Source organism: Corvus cornix, chromosome 4 (assembly GCF_000738735.6).
Source record: "Corvus cornix cornix isolate S_Up_H32 chromosome 4, ASM73873v5, whole genome shotgun sequence".
NCBI classification, from domain to species: Eukaryota; Metazoa; Chordata; class Aves; order Passeriformes; family Corvidae; genus Corvus; species Corvus cornix.
Window position 1 is genome coordinate 3,927,722 of NC_046334.1, and position 20,955 is coordinate 3,948,676.

Sequence of the window (20,955 nt, forward strand, 5' to 3'; positions counted from 1 at the left end):
GTCTCCCAAACAAGCAAGTGGATCCACTCAGGAGTAAATCCACTAAGCTGAGCAGTCCATTTTCAACTCTGGGTTTAAATCCTTTGTTCAGGTAACATAAGCGGGTTGGCAATCAATCACCTTTATAAATGACAAATGTTTCGTGTTACACACAGAAGAAGTGCACGATCTCTTACATCAGTGGATTTTAACCCTAGCCCTCTCAATCTCCCTCTTTAGGACATCTGCCTATTAACTCATACAGAACACTTCAGAAAAACCAGAACAGCCTCCTGTCAGAAGAAAGCTTTTGTTGCAAATAGTGCCAGAGATCTCTGTAAACAAAACATTGCAAAGGACCACCCATGGGTGTGATCAGCTCCTTCTTTTTTACCGAGTACTTTATCAGTCTCTGTCCAGATCCCTCCCAAGTGCTCCAGCTATTGCCATTCTCAACTGCACGCTGAGAAATGAGTGCAGGAAATGGACTTAGCTGAGGCCACAAAACATTTATCTTAATACCAGTCTGGTAGATTACCGTGTTTATTTAAAGTGGCATAACAGTCTGCAGTTGGGGGAAAAAAAAAAAAAGAACCAACTGTAGGGATTTTCCCTGTGCTTTTGACTTCTCGTCAGCAAATAAAAAGGTGAAAACACTGTTCCATATGGCACTTCCTACTGCTAAAATGTGTGCAGCGTACTGGAGGGTTAACTCACGTCACCTACTTCCCTTGGAAAATTAGTAGGTTGACTATTCAGCCTTACTCTTTGGAGGCTTTAGGAAGCCTCCAAAGCTTTTCAAATGTCTGTTTAGCTCATGCAGCTGTTGAGATACTTTTATATTCGCTACCCACTTCAGACATGTGAATTATACCTTAAATCTGATAGAAGTAGCTGGTCTGATCAATATACAAGCTTTTGTCCCACACCTACTGGAGAAAACATGTTCTTGTCCAAGAAAACATGCTGCTTGAGGTCAGGATCAGAGAATTGTATCCAGGAATCTTTACCTGAACCCAAGAACACTAAACTTGACTACTTGCTACGAGACGCTGAGTTTTACAAATTAACGTGGGTCACAATCTGCCAAAGCCTTAATAAACTCCATTTATATGCGTTATAAATTTCTTTCAGAGTCTTGTGGAAAAAATTACTTTTCCTGCAAAAAAAACCCCAAAAAACCAACAAACTCTAAAATACCAACTTTTAGTGAATCATACTAGCCAGCTGCAGGAAAGCTCACCAAGGATATTACTCTAACCACAGAAATCACGCTTTTGAAGATCATTATCCTAACAAAACTCACATCAGAAAAATAAATCACTCCACCTAAAAGTTGTGGATTTTGCTTTGAAATCCATTCCCCTGATGTGCCACGTTCATTTCTCTGAATGAGCTTCAGTGTGAATGCACCTTTTTTGCAAGTCAGAGAAAAATGGCACAGTCATACAGAAAAGCGTTCCCCAAAGGCTCCCTTGTTGTGTGCAGGAGCATTAATAATGAGTTATCTCTACTGGAGGCATTTCAACATGACACACCCCACTGTCACTCTTACTGGGGGGTTTTGGTTTGCTGGGGATTTTTGCTTTATTTTTATAGCCACATAACCTCTCTGGATCACCACTGTATTGGTCAATCACATGCAGAAAAAAAAGAAAAATCATCTTTTTCTCCAGTGTTACAGCACATGCAGCATAGTGGAGCAATAATTAACTCACAAGTCCCCCTATTTCCTTTGGAAAATTATTATGCTGGCTAATAAACCTTACAGTTATGAGGCTTTTATGAACTTACAAACCCTGCAGTAATTTCAAGTGCATGTGTGGTTTGTTCAGCTGTTTGAACACTTCTCACCTCAGTCACCCTTTCTCCCTGTGAACTCAAGCCCCAGAAATGCTTTGCATCAATGAAAAAAGAACTGTATGATTGAAAGTGTATGAGATTCCTGCACATTCACTCCTTCCACGACTAATTAGAGAGTTTGGGGATTTTTTCCTTTTTTCCTAAGTGGAGCTATGCTGCCAGAGGCTGAGAACTGGGGAGTTTGGTGCTTAACACACTCTGGATTTATTACCTGATCTTCAGGTGAACCACTTAAACCTCTAGTGGTTTAATTTTACCAACTGCAAAACACAAGTAACAATCATCACCTACCTTGAGGTGCCTTCAGACATTCCTGGGAAAATACCATCCCAGTGCCATGGGGATTTCCCAAACCTCTTGTACTGTGGGATCAACTTCTTCCTCCAACTTTCCACAGAATTTCGTGCCATTAGAAAAGCAGAGAATGCAGAACATGCTGACAACCCTATCTTATTTCTTCCCTTTAAAAAAGGCTTAAAACATAGTATTTTCCAAAACATTGCAGATAAACACTGCACCAGTTTCAGTAAAGACCATGTAGAACAGTAAAAAAATGAAGAAGCTTGAATAAATATTCGTAAATAAAGAACTGCTCCATACAACAGTTTGTGTTACCTTTCTCCAACTGAAAATACCTGAGAGAACTGACAGGAATCATGGGTGTCCTGAGAACAAGTGAGAGCTGCAAGACATCCTCCTGTGATTTTTCCAAATGGCATTTCCTTCCTGGGCTGCAGATGGGATCCCCTTGGACACGAAGTCAATGAATGTCCTGGAAAATATGTTTTTATTTCATGAATGATTTCCTTAACTGTGTGAATGTGATACTTGGCACTTTCAGTACTAAGAACAGCTGAGAAAGGTGCGTCTACAACAAAGCAGGAATGACATGAAATTCATTCTCACTGACACGTGGGTATTCCTGAATGTCAGAACACACACCAGTCACCAGCACATTTGGGGACTTGAAAACATCTGTAATGCCAACTGAACAAGTCCACCTGCAGCACTTACCTGGTGTTTAATGCAAAGAAACACACTGTGCTATGTATCTTTCCTGGAATTTACTCCAGGCAAGAGATTTTTGGTTTTTATTTTTCAAATCAGAATTAAAAAAAAAAAGAAACCAACCAAACAAAAAGAACCCCCAACAAAAAACATTACCTCTCCAGTAGATACTCACCACCATTATCCCTCTTTGAATTGGGAGATGTGCTTTCATGGAGGCTCATGACATTAAAAAAGGAGAGAAAAACAGCAATTCTATCAATAAAATGTTTTTTCTTCACCATCCCACTTTGGCAAAGCATTGCAAACACCAATCACAGGAAGGAAATGAAGCTCTGTTCAGCTTTGCACATCTATATTCCAGTGCATACAAAAATCATACAGCACTCCTCAATGTATTTTCAGGATACTTGGCAACAATGCGTTAAATATAATCATGGCTGGCTCTTTGTTCCTATACTCAGAGGTGGAAGACTTATGAAGTGGTGTCTTTCATCTTCTGAAGTTTGCAGACTTTTTTTCCTTTAAGTATACACATTACAAGGTTTGCAGAGGGTAAAGTAAACAAACTATGCCCAGCAGCTGGAACCCAGAGCAGAGAAACCAGTTGCTGTTGGGGCTGAGTCTCCAGCTCCAGATTAGTCACGAAGAACGCTGAGCCCTCAGACAGAGGCGCTTTGTTCTCATCCCAGAAAATCCCAGCGCACCCTGGGAAGCTCATGCTCACAGAGGCCTCATCACAGCGCTTTTACAGTCGTGTTTAGGGCTCGGTTTAAAGCTGGGAAATTCACAATGACCTGAAGTGCTACGTGTCAGCATTCTGTTCTCCGTGCTGAGCTGGGTTCTCTCAATGCTCAGAGCAGTCCAGGCTGCTGAGATTTACAGAGGCCTGGGACACAACTTTATTTACAGTGCACATCAGACAAGAGCTTGTGTTGATGATCATCCCTATAAAAGCTTTCTATATGCATATAAAGTAGATTAACTCCCCATACCATGCGTTGCCTTGAACATTTCCTGATCTGTATTTACATTTCTTTGGCCTAGTGAAGAGCAAGTCAGCACAACGTAGAAGGGTTCTTATTTGTACCCCACAAAACCTGTACCTTAGGTAGAAGGGATACTAAAGTTCACATACCTACTTCAAGGAGATCAGTGTTGGGTGACAAGCTGGTATTGCTGCTCCCAGGTCTGCTTTTTAACGGGTTTTCCATCAGAGCAAGAGTTTATCACGTCAGCTTAAAACATTACAGTGGGTGAAAATCATCCCCTTCACTAGAAGAAAAGAAGACATCCAATTTAATTAAGGAGACAGAAGAAAAATTTTGTACCAGACGATTTAGAAATTCACACCATGAGAAGGAGTTTAATTTACTGCTCTCAAATGTGAGTAAAATTGAAGGATCTGGAAAAATCCTTTTTGGAAAAAAAAAAAAAAGTTTATGTGTTCTTCATGCTGCACAAGCAAGGCTGAATATGCTTTATTTGACACTCAGAGAAAGGATGATAACATTCTCTTCTCCACACAGAAAGATGTCATCTTGATACCAGAGTAAAACTCTGTGTCCTCGCACCTGAAGATCTCTAGTCCGTGACTGGGACTCAGTCCTGACCAAGCAGTTAACTTAAGCAAACTTGTCACCTTGGAAGGAAGTGCCACAGGACAGTCCAGTCCCTTACGCACAAACGTCTCTTCTCCAGCTCCTCACCTCATTTGAAGTCCAGCCTGAACACCAGATGAAGGCTGAGCTTTCAGAGCCAGGAGGAAGCAATTCAAAGACGTATCCAGCACATGAATACTTCCAGAGAAAAAATGAAGGCTCTGTAGCAATCCCTCACCTCTTTAGGAAAGAGAATGTAGGGTTTGCCCAACAGTAAAAGTTTAATGGCAGTTATTTTACATGGTGTCAGAGTGAGCCCCACACTGATCATCTGCTGGACTGAAACTCAAGACATTTTGATGCCTAGCACTGACCTGCACAGGCCAAAGCCACACCAGAACAACATCTTGCTGTTAGTTTTTTGTAAGGGTTATGCAGCAGAGCAACGTACAGCATGCACGCTTTTCAGGGAGGCAAGGAAGTTTTGGAACCCAAAAGCTCCTTATGACACCAAATGGGATCAGTGTACAACACTACAGACCTCACAGTCAGCAGGAGCCATGTGTGCCCTACAAGAGACCTCAGGTAGATTTCAGTGCTTGCTACAGACCATCCTCTCTGTACCAGCACAACACAAACACACCAAAGCAGAGTTGGGTGTCCCCAGAACAGCACTTTGGTGAGATCAGAGGATGCCAGTGGACGTGCTGCTCCTGCAGTCCCAGCAGAAGGGTGTGCCAGGGACAGACAGCGTGTGGGAAGCAATGCCTGCAGCAAAGGGGCTTCCAACCAGAGCACCTTGGCTGTGTCGCAACAGAATAATCTGGTACTTTCCCACATGGTCAGCCAGCTCTCCTGGCCAGCAGGACAGAGATGCAGCAGAAACATCTTTCTTTCAGAGGATTACTCCTGGCTCTGGAGAGGTTTGTGATTTTTGGCAGTCTCTGGATGGGCTGCGCAAAGGGAAAAGGAACCTCTCTGCTCCTCTCCCACACTGCAGCCACGCAAGGCCCAGCCATAACGTAGCTCTTAATAAAAAAGCACAGATGTGCCCTGTAGGCACTTAAAAGACTAAAAGAAAAAAAAAAAAAGAAACAAAATGTTCCTGTGTGTTTCATAAATCGGTACATAAGCATAATGCAACTTACTATCCTAGACAGAGAATGAAATATCTTAAAAAGTATTGAATCCTTGGTGAATTTTCTCAGTGGATCGGCATGAAGCTATTTAGCCCAGATGTTTCCATAATTCTGATACATTAGGAGCTGCACAGCACTGTGGCCAAGTGTTAACACAGTGAACTGTAATGTAAAACATGTTAAGATACTGGCTTCCAGAGTTATTGGAAGTTTTCACTCTAACCACTCTGCTTCCTTAAGCAGCTATATTTTCTTTACAATATGCACTTATATTTTAACGCACATGGAAGAAGAACTAAAGCATTCCCCTCTCCCCCATCAAAACTTAATTGTGTATGTTCTCTTGAAGAACATACGGGGGCCAGCTAGAGATTGACACGGAGTCTTTCAGAAATGGGAATCTCTCCTCTGAACAGCAAATCTCACACTCCAGGCAAAGGCAGGGCCACAGCAAGGCACAGCTGGGTACCACATGAGCAGGTGAAGAAGTGATGGTGAGATTTTTGATGACAACTTGGTGTCCAAAAGACAGACTGTCTCACTGCGAGGCTCTTGTTTGCATCTGTAATGGATTTAGGGATTTGTAGAGGTAGTTTTAAAGATATCCAAGCAGGTGCAATGTGTATGTTGGAATGGCCTGACTGAGTGAAGCAGCAGTAATGGGAATATGAAGCAGCACAAAGAAAGGTAATAGCATGTACTTAAAAGAATGTGAGATAAAGAATGCAAAGAAAGAAATTGGCAGTCTTTATAGAAGAACAATGCAGTAGAATATCCTGCATTAAGAATTCATTTGGAAAAATCTTCGTCACTATACTTGATTATTTGGAAGACTTTAAAGTATTTCAGAGATCATTTCTTCATGATCCACCTGCCAGCATGGGAGCTGAGAGTTTTGCAATTCTTCGAGACCTTGTTTTCTTAAAAGCACAAAATACAATCCTAAATTAATGAAAATTAACTCCTGCTAAAGCCCTGAACCTGCAGTCAGACCTGAGCTCTGTTTTCATGTAAGTACTTGCTGAAGCAGACCTCACACTTAAGACACAAAACCAGGTGTGAGAGGTGGAGTAACTTCCATTTCTTGGAACAAAAAATGCTGAAACTTCAATTAGACCTGGAGTTTCTCATGCCTTTTTAAGGTAAACAAATGTTACTTGGCTTTAGGCTCTATAGAGTACACTGGTGCAATCCACCATGGAGTACCACCCTGACCACTAACACACTGATTATCCTCCAGAGCAAGGCAGGCCATGAAGGCCTTGTTTCACTTCTACACGATAAATAATAACCAAATCTCCTGTATGCCACTTGCCAACTGTTTTGCCTTTTCTCCCCCACTCCATGGGTACACAGCAACTTGTCCTTCAACTGTATTTCCCATCATAACCACTTCAATTCCCATTACTGGCTGCTACTTTTATTTAAAAATATTACAGGACTTCCAATTAGTGAGAAACCTGTATTTTAAAAACTGAGTTTTTAAAGCCATAGCAGGTGGCAGAATTTGTCCTCCTATGTAACAGAGCTTAATCCCAAACCTTATATTACTCCTGGCTGACTTAAACCATTCTGTTCCTTTTCAGTTGGATGCAGTCCTTGATAGCTGTTGGACAAGAGCTGATGACATCTATAACCGCTAGATAGCTCTCTTCTCTTTAACAGCCACAGAATTATCATCTAGGCATGGAAAAAGTCAAATATCAGCTTGTATGAGATTGTTCTACGTTGTTTCTAAATTAGTGCTCTACAATTTAAAAGCTAATATTCCTATCATCCATTTCATCCTTAGCTGTTTGCCAGCTCAGAGGTTCAATGAAGCAAATATCATGTTACATTCCTTTAAATCGTAATAATTTGGGAAAGAAAAACATACAGGGTAGTGAAAAAAAGAGGTGTAGTCTTGAGATATCTTAAACTATGAAAACATTGTCAAATAACCATTATTGTCATGTTAAAATAAACATTTGAACACAAAACTCCCAGATAACTAATGACCAGAATATTATAACAATTAATTCCCTTCTAAAACGTTTTTTGAAAGCTGTGACAAAAGTTCAGAATAAAGTACTAATAATCAAGATGCACATTTGCCTTGGGTTTAACTCACTTCCTTCTCTATCACTCTTCCTGTATGAGCTTTAGGAAATAAAAGCATTTTTTCTCTATTTCAAGTACAATCCTGAATAGTGAAGTAACAGCATAAAATTTGCAATTATTATTCACTGAGATTCTGCAGATGCTGGTGTCTCAATTATTTTTTTCCATGGAATTACAAGACCATTGTTTGTCTCTCTCCAAATAATAAACAGTAAGGACCCCATCAGAAATGATCACTTGGATCATCCAGCTTTTATACTTTACTTTGTAGAATTACGCCCTTCCTGTATAATTTACAGTGATGTTTAACTTGCTCCCAAATGGCTCACCGTGTCCACTTTGCTTAACTAGCTTCATTTTTTTCCCCAAAATCTAATTGTTCCAGCATTTTTTTTTCCTGACACCCAAACTTCTCTTTTTCTGGGTGTTTCTAGGTGACCTAGGAGTTGAGCAGAACTACTGCATTTCTAAGTAAATATAGTGAGAAAACACAGCAAAATGCCTGCAGAGGAGCAACAACAGCTCTGACAGCTGAGCTGAGGGAAGCTACTTCACTAACAGTTAACAGAATGTGTCACCCAAAAGCATTGGGAAAGAAAGAATTCGTCACAACTCACATACTCTGCTATTTCATATACTCTGCTATTGCTCTGTCCATAATCAGAGCCAAAACCTTCAATATTCTCTCATAAGAAATGAACAAAACTTAGTGTGCCTCAAACATATTTACATTATCTGTAGGCTTTAAAGCTCCTGTTTTGTTGATCAGCAAGCCTGTAGACTGGCTTGTCCATAAATTCTTATATTTCTTTTCACTCTTTAAAACACAGCATATCCCTGGGTTTGGTGCTTTCTGAAAGAAATTTTATCTTTACTTGGTTGTAAGAGCAGAAATGTTCTGCTGAGTTGTTGTAATTTTTTTCTATTGTATTTCTTGCTTTGCTCACGAAAAACAAAGAAAGAAAAGATAGGAGTAATTGTGATATGAAGAAAAGACTCCCCAGAGCACAGGCCTGGGAATGCCATTTATTACTGTAAAGACACAGGGAACAAGAACAAATGCAGGTCCCCTGGGCACAGTGCCTGGGCAGAGGTTTAGGTACAGTTGGTCCTGTTTCAAGTGGGGGCAGCTCTGGTCCTATTTTAATGATTCCATGGTACTTCTTTAACAGTATCTTCCTTTTTTTGACATGGTTAAGTGCAGCACTGATATCCAGAGATGAAGATCACTGCCCATCAGCTGTTGCTGGGGATATCTTTCTACGAACTATCGATCTGTTTTTGCCACTATGAGGACTTACAGTGTCACTTCCTATTTGGCAAGGCAACACTAGCATTCATTATATCCATTTACACCAGCAGCAGCCAATTCTGAGAGACTTCAGGATCAATTTTTGATGGATTAGCTGCAATATTAGATCAGACGCAGAATGTTTAAAGTTTAAAAGCATAATTCCAATGTGGTCTTGCAATACATTGTTAAGAATACATTGTCGTAATAATTCCTCCCAAGTTTCATTAGGGCTGTGGGTTATAAAATATTTGTAATTAGAAGTGGTGCTATGTGTCAGAGGCCCTCTCTTTCTCTCAGACAGACCAGCAGAGAAGGTCGATTTCATACACCAGGCTCTACTCATGACAAATCCGTGCCTGTCACAAAGGTTTCCTACAGTGATGGACAGACTCACACAACAATGCAGCCAAACACTAAGCTATGATTCTTCATATTTGACATGTCTTCATTTCCTCCTCCTTAGCCCTGCAGCCTCAGGGATTCTGCAGATCCACTAGGAGATTGCTCACCTGGAATACAAAACCCAGGGCTTCCCACGTACGAACTCTGTTGATTGCAATTCTGTAGAAGTTCTGGGGGTGGTTGCTTACATTCCACCCCCACCCCTAATCTCTTCTTCATACCCTTACTCTGTCCTAGCTACCGTGTCACTCCTTTCCCTGGCTTTCCAAGCTGCCTTTCTTGCAGTCCCACAAAAACACATGAGACGTAACAAGCTGCTCTCTTTGCTCAGCATGTGATGGTGTCCCTTCCCCATTCAAACCCACCTACCAGATGCTCATCATCACCACATAAAATTTGTCCCATGTCAGAACTTCTTTCCCCTACATTTATCCCAACTGTCAAGCTTTGCACTGGCCTACCCCTCCCAATCCATCACCCTGTCCATCTGTTTGTCACACTGCTCTACAACCACTCCATGTGTCTTTCCCCCCACAGAGCTCATGCCAGACATGCACGTCTTTTAAAGACACTTTCAAAGCCCTGTGACAAGCAGTGACTACAACAGGCTTGTACCCATCCTATAAGGCTCTTCTTACAAATTAAGGAATAGAATACGCTTCGAGATGTGCAACTGCTCTCCATGTGGAAGCCACTCCTTTAGATACCACCCTCCTGGCAGGAAAGCACTGAAGCCCCATACCCTTTGCAGCTTTTCCAGGCAGCAAATAGGCACTGAAGTCACCAAAACGATGCACAAGGCAGAGAGAAAGCTCCAAAACAAACACAAACCAGCTTATTTCCTATTCAATAAAGGTTAATATTGTACTTTTGAGATAGGAGCAGCCTCTCATACCTTCTGAAGAAAAAAACTAAACCAAACAAAACCCAAACACGGCATTTAACGATATGAAAATATCGGCTATAATGCACTCCTTTGCTCTTGAATAGGGTTTCCTCAGCTACAAACTCTGCTGTCCCTCCAAAGTCCATCCTCATGTTGTTCATGCAGCAGGCTGTCATTCTAGCAGAAGGAAATTCGTCCATACTGGTCCATGCACACCATCACCATTCTAAAAGGTGACCACAGTTACTTACTCATGCAAAATAAAACAACAAGATAATTACGATCTTATAAAATGATCATGTAAGGACTGGAGAATGAGCTTTCTAGCTCTCTGGCTTCCAAAACTGGAAAAGTTTTGCTCTGGGATCTCCAGGTTTTCACCCTTTCAAAGCACATGCTTGAATTTCCTAGAACACAGCAGCTCTGAAACAACAAGAAATCCTTTTTTCTCCTTGTTGCAAACATGCCTGAAATAATAACCAGTGGAAGTAAACTATCCCTACTGGACCATTTTTGAATGCTCATACCTCAAGTGTAGCCTTTAGCACACTGAGAATTACACAACTGAAAACTCTAAGTCAGCTTTTAAAGGAATAAATTATCTGGAGTTAGTAATAGTGAGCAAACAAAACAGAAAATGCAAAACAAGCTACTGTACTGAATCTGCTGCTTTCATAGTACATAAAGGAACTCTTTTTTTCTACTGTAAACACCACTGGCACAAAACTTCTATATTGTAGCGCCAGAGGAATACAAAATTCAGTGGCCTGTCTACGAAACCAACCTTGTCATTAAAGTTGTCCTTAACTGCGGGGTCAAACAAAAAAGTGGTTCTTCAGTTCACTGTGAGGACTGAGGCAGCAAAGGTGGAAAAAAGAGATCAAGTTCCTATCTATTAGGCAACAAGTGCTGCCTGTGGTTGAGGAGGTGACACCAAGCCAGATGAACAACTGGTACAGGCTGAGACCGAGACTGTAAATCCCCAAAATAAGTGGAGGTTACAGGTGTGCAGCACCCTGACAAAAACAGTGTTTTTCAAGCCATCAAGCACGAGAAGTTTCAAAAGCATCCCAGCAGTTCCAAGCACAGGGAAGCAAACCGTGTCATGCGTATTTCACTCTTCAGGAAAACCTGTGTTTGAAACAATGGACTCTTGGGGATCCCTTATAAGATCCAAAGTCTGCTTCACAACTAAAACTAATACAATCAGCTATTCCTAAGGCTGATATAACACTGGTCATCTCTTTTGACTCAAGTGCTCATACCTTTCAAATATATGCAGATTATACTCTTATGCAACTGTTTGGGAAATAGTTGCTAGAAACAAACTGTTTTCATAAACCAGTTCACTCAGTCTCTACATAAGTTTTGGTTTTGTCCCCAAAATTGCAGGACTGCAGAGAATTTCAAAGCAATTCTGAAAACTATAAAATGTTTAAAAAACAGACATTACCTTTTATCTAGAGGAAGCCCAAATACACAGAACAGCTATCCTTTTGTGGCATAAAACGTCACTCGCAGTGCTCTAGAGCAATTACACCTGAAAAGCACAACACAGGATGTGGCACAGCTATAATCAAAAGAGTTAATTCCATCTGCAAGTCATTAAGTACTCTGGTTTTCAAACAAAATGAACTTTTTTAAGAAACCAGCCATTCCACTGCAAGAGCCATCAAACACCCATTATTAATTGCATAGAATTGTATCACCAAGGTCTTGTTTAAAGCTGACCCCAGTCCAGCCAGTGCAATGTTCTGCTTTGTTTGCCCACACCATGTCTCTAAGTCTGCTCTAAGCCTCGTCTCACGAGCTTCACGAGCCTGTGCCCAAAGCAAACAATAAATTTCCTATCTGTTTATGAAGCATAAAAAGAACCCAGAGAACAAATTGCTTCTCAGTCGTTAACAAACAATAACCCTTTCTGTCCTTAGTATGCTGACACAACTTTATAAACACCCCCTTCTTTTTGAGGGAGACCAAAACCAATGCCCTGAGGGCCCAGAGATAATGCCAGAGAAAAGAGGTGGAAGAAAACAATGTAAGACTTTCTTCTGTACCATTTCTACCACATCGTTTATGAGGCTTTTATTAATTAATCGTCTGTGTTTGATTAGAGTAACAAGATATTAACTAAACTAATGGTAAGTCCCTGGTTCAACTCGATGTTATTTCCTTTTGCCCATAAGAAGATTTTAATATAACACCATGCAGGTTAATTTCCAAGATGTCTTTCTTCTTTCTTCATTCAGTATCTTCTGGCAATCAAACTCCAGTGCCTCACACCACTGAAAGTTTTACAACATTTCAGAACAGCTGTGGTTACAAAAATAGAAATATTTCATCATATCATAGTAGGTATTAAAAAACTCATTTGGCTAATTTCTCACCTGAAAACGTGAAAATAGGTCACATCAGTAAGAAAGTGAGATCCTTACGACGTGCTCTGTAAAGCCCTATAATCACAACATTAGTACATCCAGCCAGAGAACCATGGGAAGTGTGAGTGCAGCTATGAATTATTCAAGGCAAAATCTGCGTGGAGACAGCCATGCCAAGCACCTGAATCCACTTTAATGGTGGAAGTGGACACATGCTTGTGGACTTCAAGTCCTTTCTGAGCAACACTCACTTAGGATATAGGAACAGAGAGCAAACTCTGAGGCTGCATTAAGTGCTGGGATTTGGGGGAGCTCAGCCTGTTGTGGGTTAGCAATGCATGAGATCTATATTCATTCATATTCTATATTTGTTGATGCACAGACGAAAAGTCAGGACTTTCAAGTGATCTGGTGTAAATGAAGGTTTCCGCATCACAGCTGCTTGCTTTGGTAGTACTTACATTAAAAGGCCTAATGAAAAGTTAAGTGAATAATGTTGCATACTGGAAAAAGTCCTCCTTCTGACAAAGTGATTAACTAGAGAGCCTCCACCAGCACTTCTTGGATGCATTCCCAGGAAAACCTCTCGTGTTCCTACTATTCCTCATCCTAGATAAATAAATGAATACAAAACATTACTCAAACATGGAGAAAGTTGTTTTCAGCAATCGATAGGAAGTGTTTTGATAATAGTGTACTTGGTATTAAAAATACACATATCTCAGCATTTACAGAGAGAGCACTATTTCTCATGCTGTATTTGCTCTCAGCTTAACAGAGCGTTTCAAAGTCATTCAGTTGTGAAAAGCAGATGAATATATGATACTGCAGAAAACCTTACTTTTAAAACACGTGTTTTCCTCCATCTATATTCCTTCATAATAACTTGTGAAGTTTATGAAAAATAATTTAATTTTAAGCAACCAAAGTTTGAAAATATTCAAATCAATTCAGACTTCAGTGCTTTTATAGGATATAAACCCTTCTTTTCCATGAGGTATTATACGTGTTACCTGGAAGCACAAGCTGTGTCAACATTCAATCCAAAAGGCACCCGACATCAGTCAGAAGAAAACCACACAGACCCCAAGAAATTGGCATTACAGAAACTTGTAGGCTTGTGGGCTGTAAAAGCTGCACAAGATGAAAATGGGGGAGGGAGTGAGACACAGAAAAATGGATTTAATGGGAAACGAAAGAGGAAAAACTACAGAAAAGAAGAGGAAAGAAGCGAACACTTAGAAGAAAGGAGAGCTCTGGCAATTTACAAGCAGAATGCCTTCCAGGAGAGATGTAGAAAATTTGGCATCAGAACTTGAAAGAAAAGCCCCAGTGGGACTGAGACTGGGAGGAAAGGCAAAGAGAGAAGGAGAGATGAGCTGTAGTGTTGGCTGGCCACAACACACAGACCTTCCCAGCCATGTGTTGTCACGACTAACAAGCAATGCAGATAAATACAGCTCCCAGTTTGTGGGGTGAAAGCATTGGCAGTTCTTATAGAAGAATCTAAATTAAGTTAGGAGGTTTTAATTCTGATTATATCTCTAATTTTAGAGCTGTAACAATGCTCTCGGTCTATCTGATGGTCCTGCTCTTATTCTGGTGCAATTGTTATTGTGCTCTCTCCCCATTCTTGCTCTGTTGAGCATCGCTGGCACAGCCAGAGTAGGCAGATGCAGAGTCTCCAAGGTGCCATTAACCCATTTGACAAACTGGAATTGAAGATTCCTGCCTACACTGAGTGAACTAGTGCGTACTCTGGCCTGCCAAAATGCTCAGCAAATTAGTACGCAATGGGTTCTCAGAAGTGGCAACTAAAAAGGCAGACAGAGCTGGGATCTGGGTTCCTTTACCAGAAAAATTAAACATTCAAACCCCAAGAGTCCATAATGTACCTAAGAGTGATGAAGCTGAATGGCCAAGGATAAATCTAGCTAGCTTCATATGGTTCTGCACAGGTATGCTGAGCTATCTAATGTGTGCAGAGCTGCAGGCAGTCTTCCCCTAAACATGTCCGGTTTGTTTCTACTGGTAGCCCTCCTCCTCTCACTGTTTTTTCTGTTCTGTTGCTGGCAGTGTGCTCAAAGCAACCTCACTTTAGAATGTGCTGTTCCTGCACAGCTTTATGGGCTGTCCTGAGAGTGTTTCTGCTGAGCATTTTGCTCTGTGGATCGGACAGTGATGCCATGTGTTGCATGGATGCCTTGGAAGATTTTATTCCTCCATAGTATAGTTCAGGAGCCCTTCATTCCATGCTCTCAGGACATGCTGCTTCTCTCTGCCACAACAAAATGGTGGGAATTATATCTCCCTCCGTGTTTAGGTTGCTGAAGCTCATAAAAACATGGCTGCATTATGAACAGAACATTCCTGTAACTTCACGAGAAAGAATTGTTTTCTTCCTGGCTCCTCTTCAGAGCTCAGTGGTTAACAGGGCCAGGCTGCCTCTTCAGAACACAGGAGATATTAACAGAGCTCTTGGCCATGGAGCACAAGAACTTCTGCCCAATCTGAATCAAGAAACATACTGTCTTTTGCAAGGGAGAGGGAAAGAAACATGATGGTAAAGTCTTACTTGGCTCTTTTCAGTCGAGCTGACAAGCTGTTGTAGGTTGAGTGACTGTAGGCTTAACAAGTTGGCAGGAAAAGAACAGTGTTTTCCAAGCTGGTCTCTGTAGCCAAGTCTGATGGGTAGCATAACAGACTGTATAGCCTCCAGTCAGAATAAAATCCATAAAATGAAAAAAACCACAACAAAACACAGCATGCAGTCATCAAATCTATTCATATGTTCAGGACTGGCTGCATAATCAAAGGAAGATTACTTCATTGGGCTCACAGCCCAATAACAAGCTGGAAAGGGTGAGACTTTATTTCTTAGATTTTAATTGAAGGCAATTGGGATGGCATCTCATAACCCCATGAAGCTGATATTCCTTGAACAGTTCATGATGACTTTTTTGTTTACTGTAATCCTGAAAATGTCACAACACAAAGGAAATCCAGAAAACAAATGATGCTGCCTTCATATAGAACCTACACATTTAAAAAAGAATTTCCCTAACCTTAAACATAGCCAACACTTTTCATTGGCAAAATTATTTTCCAGTCCACAGTGTTTGTCCTGGTTCAACAGGCATCTGTGCTTTAAGCTACATATCCTTTCATCTCATGACTGTTATTTAAGTTTTAATGAATTAGGGTGTTCAGACCACACTTTGACTCCTTGGCTGAGGCAGTATCATTAAGCAAGTGCATTCCTTATGGAAGCCTACTGCCTTTCTCCAAGGCTCACTCTTGGAAGAACACAGGCACAAAGACAGAGAGAAGGTGCCAAGTAGTTTCTCCAGATATCTCCAGATATCTCCACTCCTGGGAGATATCTGTCTGCCTTGTTCTTGAGCATCTCCGAAGGAAGACACACCACCACTTTGAATAGCTGTCTGTTTTGGGAGATCAGCTCTTTCTGACATCAAAAGGTCTTTTTTCTGCAAACTAGTTCTTGTCCTATCCCTAGGGGACATGGAGAATCAATCTGCACCATCGTTCTTAAAGCCAGCTCTATCAAAAGAGAAATCTCGGACTACCTCTTATAAAACAAATCTAAATCCTTCAGGTTTTCTAAATCCCTTAGTGCCCTGACACACTTCTCTGAATTTTAACTTCTCTTTATTTGTTTGCCTCAAATCTTCCAGAATTGTATCAGGCCTGACTCAGTTGTTGGATACAATCATTAGGTTCCATCAGAGACTGCTTCAGCTCCTCTTTCAAGTGTTACACATTTCATCAAACTCTGATGTATGCCTAAATTAGCTACCTATTCTTAAAGCGCTTTTTCAGTATTTAGCTACAAGACTAAATTATTGGTTGTCAAATGAAGCTTAAGGATTTAATTATTTGCATGGTGCCAGATAAAATATATTAAAATTAATGTTCACAACATGTAACAGTTCTTAAAATTTGATGCTGGAACCAAAACCAAACTGCTAAACAACAGAAAAAAATCTTGTTATTATCTCTTAATGAGAACCACTGATTATTTTTTACATTTCATTTGACACTCTTCATCTTAATTAATTCTGTGTGGCAAAGTGAAATTACTCTGGTTGATGAGGATCATTCTGACTCCGAAATACACTTATTAAATGAAATTAAAGCATGGTGCTAATCAGGCGAATGAGCATGTGTTGCCAACCAAACATACAAACCCCAACAATGAGATAATCACAGGTACAGTGACAGACATAAAGCAGTGCTGTTTAAAGAGAGTAAAAGGCTTTGAGCTTCCCTAAGAGAAGGAGCAATGTAGATGTAAAGCTCTACAGTCTTCAGGAAGAACATCTTTTGCTTTTTAAATTGTGTTTGGTTTCTATCTCAAAAATAAAGCAACATCTGTATTGCAAAGGGACTAAAGATTGATAAAGTAGTGGACTGCCAAGCTGTACCAGAGCACAGGCCTCTGTTAAGACACAGTGAGAGCAGTTTTCCAGTAATGTTCACTAATGTTTCCCAAGTTTTGGCACATTCATCCATCAAGTTATTTCACAACAAATAAAAGAAGTCCGGATTCAATACCATCTTCCAAGTGACTTTCACTAAATCAGGATATATTTGTTAGATCTTGAGTCAAGGCAGTCCTGTGGATGTGTGTTATAGGAATAACCTGGCACAGGTAAGCAGAGCCAGCAAAGCTTGCATGTTGATGTGATGATAATTTATGAATTAGCTTCAAAAGCTTTGTTTTGCTCAATGACAAGTGAGATGATTAACACCAGAACTATTTGCTTTCATTTGCATAGAACACATGGTTCCCTGGCTGAAATTATAATTTTTCCTGGCAAGCCTCTGACACAAGAAAGGGCTGCAGACAAGACCTGGCAGTCCAAATGTGTATCAGGATGCAGGCTGACAGAGGAACTTTGCTCTTTCTGAGAAAAAAAGATTTCTGGCCATGGCAGAGATCTCTTTTGTGGGTCTGAGGAGAGGGGAAGATTTCGGTGCGTGCATCTCCTGGGTGCCCTGGAGCTGAGCCACTGGCTGGGGTGACAGTCTGCAGTCACTGTCCTCCTGTCATTTTGGAATAACGCATTTTTAGAGGGACATAGGTATGTTTAAGAACACTAATAGCTTCAATTAATTTCTCACATACTTTTCAAAGATGAGACATGAGCACAAGTAAAGGTGCCATGAAATACTGTGGACTAAACTCACGAATACATTATTTACTACTTCTGCACAGCAATTACTCACGGGTTTTCCAGGGAGAGGAAGAAAAGTCTGCTTATGTTTGAGAGAAATTAAGTCTTATGCTTCTCCAAAGAGGAAGTTCACCCAAATGTTTTGCTCCCTGAAGTATCCCCCTTCCTGACATTTCTTCTTTTGCTGGGTTGTCCAAGGGCATAATCAAACCCAGTTATCTTCCAAGGACAGACACAAGCTATATGTTAGAAAACAAAGTAGCTGGGGAACTAGAACAGTTGTTTGCATCATATTATTGTCTGGATCCTTGAAGCTTTATTACTTGTCTTTTGAGGAATGCACTGAAGTACAGAATAATAAAGTGTATTATTGGTATTAATCCTCCTACTCTGAAGAGATGGGAGTCTAAAAGAAGCCACATACAAGAAGAGAGAAGATGGAGGCAGACTTGTCTATTACTTAAATTTTCATTCAGCTCAGCAGTCTCTTTTGCAGAATAATTTACACCTGTACTTTGCACCAGAGTGAGCCAGCACTCTTGGGTCTGCAGCTGAAATTCAGAGAGGAAGTGTCAATAGAGACACATTAACTACTTGTTTAGGTAGTTCAGATGCTTGGCTAATTGTGCTGATATCTACACTAGCAATTCTGCACAGGAATAAATCATGTCTTGTCATTCCATGAGTGCATTTTTATTTGTAGGAACCACTTGGCTGTAAAAAGTATAAATTTAATTACCTTCTTTTCTTTTTGTAATGTGGCACATAACATAAAAAGGATATATTCCAATACAGGTATAACTTTCAATTAGTTGTTCCAGCTTACCCTGTCTCTTAACAATTAACACTGAATTGCATTTGCCATTTTTCAGAATGGAATCATTTATACAGATAAGGACTGAAAACCTTGGTATTTTTAATAGATCACTTTTACTGTAGGACTGACTTGACTCAAATTATAATGGTATTTTTATTACTATTGCCTCATTTATTTTCAAAACTGAAATTTTAGCATCCAGTGTTTAGAAAGCTTATCTGTTTTCATCTAACAGTGATGCAGGGGCATTTTGCCACACTGTGGTGCACATTTCAGGAGCTCACACTCATCCCATTGTCATTCAATGATGAGCATGGCTCACTCTGCCATTTTTAAATACAATTAAGTGCATTTTGAATCTGGGGAGTGGAATTTATTTTTGCCAACATATCTCAGTTTTCTCTGACTTTTAATCTGGACGTAGATTGATTTTTGTGGCTGTCTTAACTCTCCCCTCCCCCTCAGTTTCTAAATGCAACTACTAAGAGATAGGACTGTAACATTCAAGATAAAAAGATGGTGTAGAGATGCAACATATCATCTTGGTATTTAGTGTAACATGTACTTTACAAGAGCTGCATTTATACCCAGCACTGATTTACTCTGCCACTCTGCTAAGCCCTTCAATAAATACAGTGTTCCACACAACCAGCACTCCTTGGAGATGTCTCATTGGAGCAGATTCTTTCCCCACAGCAGTGCCTTAAAAAACTAAATATAGATGCCTAAAATGAAACCTAGTCATGAATTGCAAGTGTAACACAAACCAGCATTAAAGCCAGCGAGAGTTCTGGGCACTCAAGAATTCGGGATACTTTATATAAACCATCACAGACAAGAATCATATTACTAATTAGCAACTGGCCAAAATAAACAGGGATCAAGGATATTGTCAAGCTAAAATAAGAATCCTTACTCAAAATGCATGCCAAACTTTTTCTTGAGCTTTTGAAGTCCAATTGACCAATAATTTCTATGCTCATTCTGATTCCCTCTTTCTTGCAGGACTAGTAAATGTGAGGTATTTTCCAAGCTTCTAGGTAAATGAGTCTACTTTTCCTTTTCTTTTCAGAGAAAGAGAGAGACAACAGCTGTAAATCAGCTGGACTGGATGAAGCTCTGCGGTGTCTTTGCATGGTGGCCTATCCTAAAACTCCCCGAAGTTCTCCTCCTCTGCCAGTTCTACCGGCAGATAAAAGAGGCAGTTACACAACCTGCCAGAAGGACTTCTGTTCAACAGGAGAATTAACTTTCATTTTTCACAAGGCCCCAACAGTAATTTTTTTTATAGCTGGTTTTTTTTTTTTCAATGCCACCTCTTCTATATTCACCTCTGCTTTGTATTCTTAAGAGCAGACAACCCTTGTTTATCAATAAAGGGATTTAGTCCTGCATCCTCCTGAGGGCACAGCAGGCTCTTCCTGGCCTGAGAGGCTGAGAACCCTGTTCTCCAACCAATGCCTGCTCTCAGATGTAGAACACTTTGCTTAAAGCTTTTGCTTTAATGCAAAGTTAAATCTCTCCTTTCCAATCTTTCACTCTGGGGAATAAAGGGAGGTTGAAATTGAAAATTCTTAACTCACTGCCATGTTAAACCTAAGCCCTCTCCAACAGCTCACTTCCATCTTTTCACACTTCTCATACCGTTCCTCTCCACACAAGCCCACACTTCTCTTGACTTCCATTTACCGCTGGGAATCTTTCAGGAGATGCAATGAGTGCCAAAACATCATAACCCACATCCCTTTCTCTTAGGAGCAGAGAAGCAACGATGCTCTGGAGTTAGGGCTAAAGATGCAAAGACACAAAGACCTCCTGCGCTGCTGTCACTCATGGGGCAGCTCTGGCAGCACACTCTGGATGAGCTGCTATGCCAAGAAGCCTCTTTTATACCTTTTAAAGGCCATTATGAAACTGCCTAAGGTGCAGGATACCAGCAAAAGACCCAGAGTACCTTTCACATGCAAATGTAAGAATAGGAAAAGCTACAACTGGAGGCAAAGAGTCAGACAGAAATGTAAATGCCAAACCTTGGCAAATATAGCCAAAAGCAGTGTGTGCCTGGCTCCAAGCACCCAAACTGAAGCTTTCTTGGCCCAAGAGATAACCAGTCCTGGGGAGACAACATGGAACTGTTTTAATGCCAGAAAAAAAATCCTTTTTGCAACACTGCTATCTTGTCAAGAAAATTGCTGTGGTATCGAAGATGGATCATATGAAGGATGGGCAACAGCCCACAGACACTCTATGGTCTTCAAGGTTTTACTATAACACACTAGTCTTTGCCAAG

At 40.6% G+C, this 20,955-nt stretch overlaps 1 long non-coding RNA gene across 3 annotated transcripts in view; it reads right to left on the reverse strand.

Annotated features, from left to right (window-relative positions):
• The window catches only part of LOC120409976, a 112,211-nt gene that overhangs the window by 62,718 nt on the left and 28,538 nt on the right, over positions 1-20,955 (reverse strand). For all 3 annotated transcript variants that reach the window (XR_005601870.1, XR_005601871.1, XR_005601869.1), the window contains exons 10-12: positions 11,726-11,812; positions 3,026-4,125; positions 2,478-2,614 (exon numbers count right to left, since the gene is read on the reverse strand). This is a non-coding gene — a long non-coding RNA (uncharacterized LOC120409976). The remainder of the gene's footprint in view (positions 1-2,477; positions 2,615-3,025; positions 4,126-11,725; positions 11,813-20,955) is intronic.